General features: G+C 40.9%; 1 pseudogene; it reads left to right on the plus strand.

Annotated features, from left to right (window-relative positions):
* The first annotated feature begins 3855 nt into the window (after positions 1 to 3855).
* LOC122743938 lies at positions 3856 to 4963 on the plus strand (annotated as a pseudogene).
* Positions 4964 to 9430: the final 4467 nt, after the last annotated feature.

Raw genomic sequence — 9430 nt, forward strand, 5'->3', positions numbered from 1 at the left:
TGCCAGGCAATCTTTACTTTCCAGCCCACTGGAATATTTAAGCAGTTAATTCACACCAATCTTTCCAAAGTGTTCACTCCTTCCTGCTTATACAGCACATTGGGCACCTTAAGAAATGTGATTGCCACATTAAGGTCCCATGTTCAAACAGCAGAAATCTCATGGTGGCTAGAAAGAACAAGTGCACCACCAAAATTGTATGTGCTACACTGGGAAAATATAGCTCCTTGATATAAGGATTTGAGATCTTTAAAGCCCCCTCCAAATTATATCCATCCTTCCCACCCTAGTCCAAAGCTACTCCTATGATGGTTTAAAAAAAATAGGAGTGGGGGCAATTAGGTGGCACAGTGAATAGAGCAAGGGCCCTGGAGTCAGGAGGACCTGAGTTCAAAGTCAGCCTCAGACACTTAGTAGCTGTATGACCCTGGGCAAGTCACTTAACCCCAATTACTTCCAAAAGAAAGAAAGAGAAAGGAAGGAAGGAAGGAAGGAAGGAAGGAAGGAAGGAAGGAAGGAAGGAAGGAAGGAAGGAAGGAAGGAAGGAAGGAAGGAAGGAAGGAAGGAAGGAAGGAAGGAAGGAAGGAAGGAAAGAAAATAGGGGTGAACATTAGGGATGAGGAACATTTCAAGCAACTTACAAGAAACTTTAGAGTTTCTGTCAAAGTGAGCAAGTTATGTTTCCTGAAGACACTGCTTCCAGGACAGGACAGTATGCTCTGTGTTCTTAAAGCAGCATTTAATCATCTGTGTATATGAAAATAACCAAATCCTGTGTGGGACTTAGAACAATGTAAACTCCCTGAGGACTTAGGGCTCCATGCACACTTCTATTTTGGCAAGTTGCTCTGTGATCTCTCTTTCTCTTTTTTCCCCAAATATTGTCGACCTAGAATATTACACTCTGGCAAAACTTCAAAGATAACCTCATACTACCCTCCTTCTCTTTCCCATCCCCTTCTCCATTTTCACTAAATTCCCTTTACAAGTTGTGATTCCAAGACACACTTCTCTGTACAGAAATATTCTCCAATGCCTCATTCAAATATTTCTGCAACTGAGTTGAGGGTAAGAATTTTTCCAAGGGACCAGAAGCAAATCCTAAGGCAGTACCAAACTGCCCAGCACTTTACATTTCATCAGGAGAATCTGTCATTAGCATGTCTATGAACATAGAGTTAATAAATTAAAACCTAGGACATTTTTCTACAACATAAATACCACGATAGGTACATTGAATTCTAAGCAAATCTCATAGGCAAGATTTCAAGTTTAAATAACTGATACAGCAAAAGATTGATTCTCAAACTCAAGGGAATTTCAATTTAGAAACCCTCAAGTTTAACATAGTATCACCTACTGGCAAGATATGGTATTACAACCTCCCTCTATTAGACAAAGAAACTGTTAAAACTTAAAAGAAGAACAACTTTATAGAGCTCCAAGTGTGAACATAATGGATCTCTAGGCATGAGAGGAAATCCTGAGGTAGAAGGAAATTTTTAGGGCATGAAAAATAACTGAAGTGCTGAGGGGGGAGCAGTGTGAAGATGGGCTATTAAGTGAAATCCTAGGATCTCATAGGAAGAATGCATTAATCAACTATAATGTGCTTCCCACATACCAAAGGCTTTGGCATAACTTTAAACTCCTCCCTTGCCAAAGCTTTTCAACTCAGTGTTTTAGGAGATTTTTCTTTCACATCGAGACTACACCTCAAATTTTATAATGGATTTCAACAGAGGAAAATGGAATTAATTTTGTAGCTAATTTTGCCAAGATTGTGCAGTTCATGAAAAAGGGGGTACTTGTACTGATGTCATGGAACATTCTTCTCTGTGTTTACAAAAGAGTAAGATTTTGTTAAGTAAGCAGAACCTACCACCTTATTTTTCCTTTAACATGTGTGGATATCAACTTGGGACCTCTAACCTGGAAAGGAAACATAGGAAACAGTTTCCTTGAGGGTTTTTAATTTCTTTGGGGTTTTTGTTTTCAGTTGGTATATGTATATGGAGAGTTTTCAAATGAAAAAGAAAAAAATCCCATCCAAATTTCTCAGTCACCACAGAGAAATAACTGTGCCAAACCACAGTGATGTAACCATCAAACAATGGTGCTATTTTATGTATTTGTGAAGTTTCATAGTCATGGAAATACTCAATTCAAACTGTGGTGAAAATTTTACTATGATTATATGCAACCACCAAGGTCATATAGTGGATAGAGCACTGGACTTCAAGTCAGGAAGACCTAAGTTCAAATCCTCCCTCAGACACTTGCTAGCTATGTGGCTCTAAGCAATCTCCATGGGAATTCAGGAAGGGAAGGGAAGGGAAGGGAAGGGAAGGGAAGGGAAGGGAAGGGAAGGGAAGGGAAGGGAAGGGAAGGGAAGGGAAGGGAAGGGAAGGGAAGGGAAGGGAAGGGAAGGGAAGGGAAGGGAAGGGAAGGGAAGGGAAGGGAAGGGAAGGGAAGGGAAGGGAAGGGAAGGGAAGGGAAGGGAAGGGAAGGGAAGGGAAGGGAAGGGAAGGGAAGGGAAGGGAAGGGAAGGGAAGGGAAGGGAAGGGAAGGGAAGGGAAGGGAAGGGAAGGGAAGTCAACATGCATGTACTATGTGCCAGGATCTGCTAAGTGCTGGGGATATAGAAAAAAGGCAAAAACTGCCCTCAGAGAGCTTACAGTCTAATAGGGGAGATAACAAATAAACAACTGTGTATAGACAGGATAAATTGGAGATAATCTAGCATGAGGAAGATTAACAAAGGCTTTTCACAGAAGGTAGCATTTTATCTAAAACTTATAGCTAGAAAAAGACATGGATGTGAGAGGGGAGATCATTCCAGTCATCAGTTAAGTGATTTGCCAGAATGACACAGCCATTGTATTAGGAAGGATTCATGCTTGTCTTTCTGACTCTAGGTCTAACCCCCTATCCACTAGGATAACTGCGTGAGAGATGTGTTGGACAGGGGAGAGAATGAAAGCAAGAAAAACACTGGGGAATCATCAGTATGGAGCAGAAATCGTCCTCAGAGAGGGGCAACTAGGTGGCGCAGTGGCTAAAGCACCGGCCCTGGATTCAGGAGGACCTGAGTTCAAATCCTGCCTCAGCCACTTGACACTTACTAGCTGTGTGACCTGGGCAAGTCAATTAATCCTCATTGCCCTGGAAAAGAAAATCATCCTCAGGGGCCATCTAGTCTAAACTCTTTATTCTACAACTGAGAAAATTGAAGCCCAAGGAAGTGAGATGACTTGCTCAAGGTTACAAAGATTTTAAGTAGCAGATCTAGTATTTGAAGTCGGTCCTCAGTTTCCCAACCCAGTGCAGTTTCCACTCTACCATTACAGTCAGAGCTAGAGTAGATGATGTATGAATAGAGAGGGAGCAAATGCTAGAGAAGTCGTAAAGGCAAACTCACTAAATAATAATAGAGGAGAACCTTCTAGTTCTCAGATTGAGTGTATTCATGTCTTCTGGATCCCTGCCACCACCTCAGCCTCAATAAGACACACCACGTTTTTTGAGTTGTGATTCCTATGGCCTGTGGACTGGCTTGGGTTCCAAGACACCCCTTCTTATTAAGTGTACAATGTAATCTCCTAGAGGATAGGTATTATTTCATTTTTATCTTCACATTCCCGGTATTTTGTATACAGCAGGGCTTTAATAAGTGTTTGTTAAATTGAGGAAAATGAAAAACAGTGACAGTTATTAAAGAAGTCTTAAAGACTATTAGCTCCTAATTGAGGGTTTCTGACCTATTTGAATCAGAAGAATTGAAAGAGTATTGAAAGGGTTGCCTTGAAATACAGTTCCCATCTGAAGCATTTTGTTAAGGGCAAAGGCAGGATCATGGCTGACTCTTGTCCAGGAGATGTTTCTGCTCCTACCGGCAGGAAGAGAGTACAGTTTGGCACTTGGTTCTTGAACGATCCAGCCTGTGTTTTTCACCATAATGCCTGGGACAATGTGGAGTGGTCCGAAGAGCAGGAGGCTGCGGCTGAGAGGAGAGTCTGGGAGAACAGCACCCAGCAGGTACCGCCCGAAAAGCAAGTTGAGTATGAAGTCAATGCACATGAATACTGGAACAACTTCTACAAAATCCATGAAAATGGGTTGTTCAAAGATAGACACTGGCTTTTTACTGAATTTCCTGAACTGACCCCTTACCAGAACCAAAGTAACCTGAAGAGCCATGAAATAACTGAACACAGAGGTTGTGAAGATGGACTTAGAGAAATAGGATCTAATACTCAAGAGAAGCACAAGGCCTCTTCACACAGCCTGGATCAGAAGGATCAGAAGCACCCCACAGAGGAGGCAACTCAAAAACTCTGTCATCTGGATATAAATACTGACAGCTTTCCAGGTGCCTCTGCCACCTACTGAATGCTAGAGGTTGGCTGTGGTGTGGGAAACACAGTCTTTCCAATTTTACATACTAACAATGACCCAGGACTCTTTGTATATTGCTGTGACTTTTCTACCACAGCTGTAGATCTTGTCCAGACAAATTCAGACTATGATCCTTCTCGATGTTTTGCCTTTGTTCATCATCTGTGTGATGAGGATAAGAGTTACCTGATACTCAGGGAGAGTCTTGATATCATTATTCTCATCTTTGTCCTTTCATCAATCCTCCCAGACAAGATGCAGAATGCCATCAACCGACTGAGCTATCTTTTGAAACCAGGAGGGATGATTCTCTTGCCAGATTATGGCCATTATGATATGGCTCAACTCCAATTCAAAACAGGTCGATGTTTGTCTGAAAATTTTTATGTGAGAGGTCATGGTACCAGAGTTTACTTCTTCACACAAGATGAACTAGATACACTGTTCACTACTGCTGGGTTGGAAAAAGTTCAGAACATGGTAGTAAACCGAGGGAAACAGCTGACAATGTATCTAGTTTGGATCGTGCAAATACCGCAAACCCTTTTCCCCAAACACAAGCTGAGAGGAAACAACTATCTTGTTAGACATTAGAATGAGTGTTGCACTAAAAAGTGTTGTTTCTGTGCCTTTTTATAAGAATAGAGGATTTATATAAAAAAAACACAGGCAGAATTGATACTTTGTAGGAATTAGTGTAATATGTCCCTATGTATGGAGAATACAGCAAATTCTTACCTGTAGAAATAATAATCATAATTGCTGATTTTTATAGAGTGCTTTAAAGTTTGCAGAACACTTAATAAGATGTTATTCTATTTAAACTCCACAACCCCAAAGTAATATATGTGTATGTATATGCATGTGCATGCAAGTATATAGACACATATATAGTATATGTGTGTTGTATGTATATGTATAAATGTATATATACATATATATACATATATAAACTATACTCATTTGACAGTGAGGAAACTGAAGCTCAGAGAGGTTATGACTTGTTCATGGGCAAGTCAGTTGGTCTTTTGGGGCTTCTTTTTTCTCATCTGTAAAATTAAGGTAAATAAGATGACCTCTAAGTTCCCATCCAGCTCTAAAATCTTCCATCCTTTGACTTGACCACTGTCACATAGCTACTTAGTAGCAAAGGATTTGAACCCAGGATTTCCTGACTAAGTGCAGCATTCTATTAACTATTCCCTGATGCTTCTCACTATAGCATTTATATCTTCTTAAACTTCATCTCTTCAGTGCACTAAGAGCCTCCAAATCTTTCTGCCCTATGGAAATGTTGAGAGCTTCATGTCCTATTTAAAGTTTTATTCCTTCTGTTTTTAGCATTCTCTCTATTGATTTATCTCCTTGGATGCTGGGGGTTTATTGAGGTCTTATTCTCTTGATGTATTTGGTGTTTCAACTTTTTTTCCTGTCTTCCTTATAACTCACTTTCTGCCTCCTTTCCTTTCACTGGTGAGATTAGGTTACAAGGCTGCATCAGATCCTCAGATTTGGGGATGATAGCATTTGCTGGCCTGGGTCCTTATCTTGAGTAGTATCTTAGGGGATAAAACCAACCCCTGATGATTTCTAGTCTCCTTTCCTTCAGGCCTAGCAAGTCTCCTGTACTAAAACCCCAGTTCCTACATAACTCCCCTCCTTTCCTTTATATGGCTAGACAGAATCAGCATCTACCACTTCTTCCAGGGTAGAGGAGTTAGAGGGTGTCCAGGCAGAGCAACTATAGTAATGGAAGATCCCAAGAGAGGACTCAGGCATAACCCTGTGAATTTTCTTGTGCTCACTTCCTTGGGGGCATTGGGGCTGGTGGGAGATTTCATTCTAAGTATTAAAGTTCTCTCTGTAAAGGATTTAATGATGTCAAGGATTCTGTCTTCTTCTGTGCATTTAGTTATGATCATTTTATATCTGGTACATAATTCTTTGGGGAGGTGATATTGAAGAGATTTGTAGAAAGTGACCAATCCACCATCTTGCTAAAATTATGTACTCATTTACATCATAAAATTGCAAAATGGCCATCCTAGTTCTTACCCCCTTCCAAGATAACTCTGGTCTCATCCTTAAAAAGTGCTCTCAGGGGCAGCTAGGTGGCACAGTGGATAGAGCACTGGTCCTAGAGTCAGGAGTACCTGAGTTCAAATCCAGTCTCAGACACTTAACACTTACTAGCTGTTGTGACCCTGGGCAAGTCACTTAACCCCAATTGCCTCACTGAAAAACAAAAACAAACAAAAAAAAAGTGCTCTCGTAGTTAGTAGAAGTTACCAATACCTGAAAGAGATATGATGTGTGTGCTCTGAGCTGTGATCTGGCCTACCATCAAAACATCTTGCAAACATTATCACTAGGTGGCGCAGTGGATAAAGCACCAGCCCTGGATTCAGGAGTACCTGAGTTCAAATCTGGCCTCAGACACTTGACACTTACTAGCTGTGTGACCCTGGGCAAGTCACTTAACCCCCATTGCCCAGCAAAAAAAAGAAAAGAAAGAAAGAAAAAAATGAAAAAAAAAATTATCACATCAGTAAGCTGGTGATCAAGCCCTTACTGGTCACTTTTTGGATGAAGTAGTGGAATGCAAAACTCATTTGGGCATTTTGGAGAATATCAAAGACACAGAAAATATGGTTCCTGCCTTCAAGGAGCTAACAAGTCTCACTATGGAAGTAATCCATAACCTCCAAGAAAACATAAGAACAAGAAAAAAAACCACAAGCAAGCCTGTAAAGAGTAGTATAAACAATATGCCTCCAGATATCAAACCTGCAATTAATTATGTTATATTCTGGATTCCAGTTGAAGAATGATGGCCTTTTAAATCCAATCTCCCATATATTACATAGGGGGTGGTATTACTTGGTGTTCTTCTCAAAAGGCCACTGATCAAATCCAGAAGATATTCACTGCTGATTATCGTGCAACAGCCATTCCTCTTGGAATTCCTAGTAGGCCTCCAACACTTAAGGAATCGTAGAATCTCAGAGTTAGAAAGAATCAGAAGTCATTTAGTCCAAGCCATACTTGAATAGGAATTTCTCCTACAACAAATTCTACAAGTAGCCACCCAGCCTCTGGTTGTGACTGAGAACCTCCAGTGACAGAGAACCCACTACTTTGAAAAGCAGCCCATCTCAATTTTTAAACAGATTGGTTAGGAAATTTGTCTTTGAGTCAAAATGAAATTCATCTCTCTCCAGCCTGCAAACACTAATCGCAGGAGGAGCTAAGTCAGCCACTCTGCTCTGAACACCCTGTTCCCTGGGGGCCGTGCCTGTCACTGGGCTGCTCACTTCCTACCCTTTGCTCTGAGAACTGGAATCAAACCAACACTGCCATTGCCTCTGGAAAGAGCATTTCAATGGACTTCTTCATTGGTCCATTGGGGATACTTTGTGAACCCACTTGAGGTTTTCTTGGTAAAGTTATTGGAATGTTTTGCCATTTTCTTCTCCAAATCATCTCACAGATGAGAAACTGAGGCAAACCATGTTAAGTGAGTTGCACAGGGTCACATAGCTAAGTAACTGTCTGAGGCTGGATTTGAACTCAAATCTTCCTGACTCCAGGCCTGGCATTTAATCTACTGCAACATCTAGCTGCCTGAAATTACCACCCCTACTATAGGAATTCCTTAACCTAGGGAGTATGGACTCATTTTTAAGTAACTATTTCAATATAATTTGCTTCCTTTGTAAACCTGTGTATTTTATTTTCTGTATTTAAAAACATTATTCTGAGAAGGAGTGTATAGGCTTCACCAGATGGCCAAAAGAGTCTATGACAGGGCAGCTAGGTGGCACAGTAGATAAAGCACCAGCCCTGAATTCAGGAGGACCTGAATTCAAATCTGGCTTCAGACACTTGACACTAGCTGTGTGACCCTGGGCAAGTCACTTAACCCTCATTGCCCTACAAAAAAAAAAGTCTATGGGGGCAGCTAGATGGTGCAGTAGATAGAGCACCGGCCCTGGATTCAGGAGGACCTGAGTTCAAATCCGACCTCAGACACTTAATACTTATTAGCTGTGTGAGCCTGGGCAAGAAATTGCCTCACTAAAAAAAAAAATTCTATGACATAAAAATGATTAAAGAATCCCTGCCTTATTAGAATGTAAACTCCTTGAGGTCAAGGATTATCTTTCCTATTTGTATCCCCACCTGTAGACAGTATTTGATACATAGTAAATACTTAATAAATATTTTTTCAGTTATTCATTCCATCAATTACTCCTAGTTCCACCCTCTAAGACAAGGGTCCAAAGACAGACAGTTTCCTCCCTTTTCATATGACAACACTTTAGATACTTAAAGGTAGCTACAAGTTTTCACCTAATTCTTCCTTTTTCCAAGTAAATAGCCCTAGGCCCTTTGACAAATCTATATAAAGCATGAACTTGAAGTTATCAATGATCTGGGTTGCCCTTCTCTGGATGGCTTCCAGTTTATCAATAATATAGGGCCCATAACCAAACATGGCTCTCCAGATGTGAGCTGAAGAGGACAGAGAACAGTTGGATCATCACTTCCTTATTCCTAGAAGCTATGTCTCCTTTAACCCAGCCCAAGATTGTGGGGGGTTTTTTGTAGCCTGGCTTACTTATTTGCTTGTCTTTTGTGTCCTTTTATGGTTGAGCAAACTAAGAAGAAGCAACTCAACAGAGGTCACACAGCCAGTTAGTGACCCCACTAGGACTCCTGGGACTAGTACTTGAGCTGCCTGACGCTTCCCCCATGAGTACTCTTTCCATTGTGCCTGACTTCTGCACATGAGATGTCATGTGATCAAGTTCAATGGGACATCCAGGTGATAACGCAGAAAATGTGTGAATCTTGGCAGAAAAGAGACGTCTGATCTACTGCCAACTGCCTCAAACTAATCTACAAAAATGTAAGCGTGGTGTTGCTTTAGAACTGGTCAGCAGCTCTGTGGGAAGGAAAAATAAAAGAGAGACCCAAGGAGCTTGGAATAATACGAAAATAAATGCAACATAACCAATGGCAATATTTA

Source organism: Dromiciops gliroides, chromosome 2, assembly GCF_019393635.1.
Source record: "Dromiciops gliroides isolate mDroGli1 chromosome 2, mDroGli1.pri, whole genome shotgun sequence".
NCBI classification, from domain to species: Eukaryota; Metazoa; Chordata; class Mammalia; order Microbiotheria; family Microbiotheriidae; genus Dromiciops; species Dromiciops gliroides.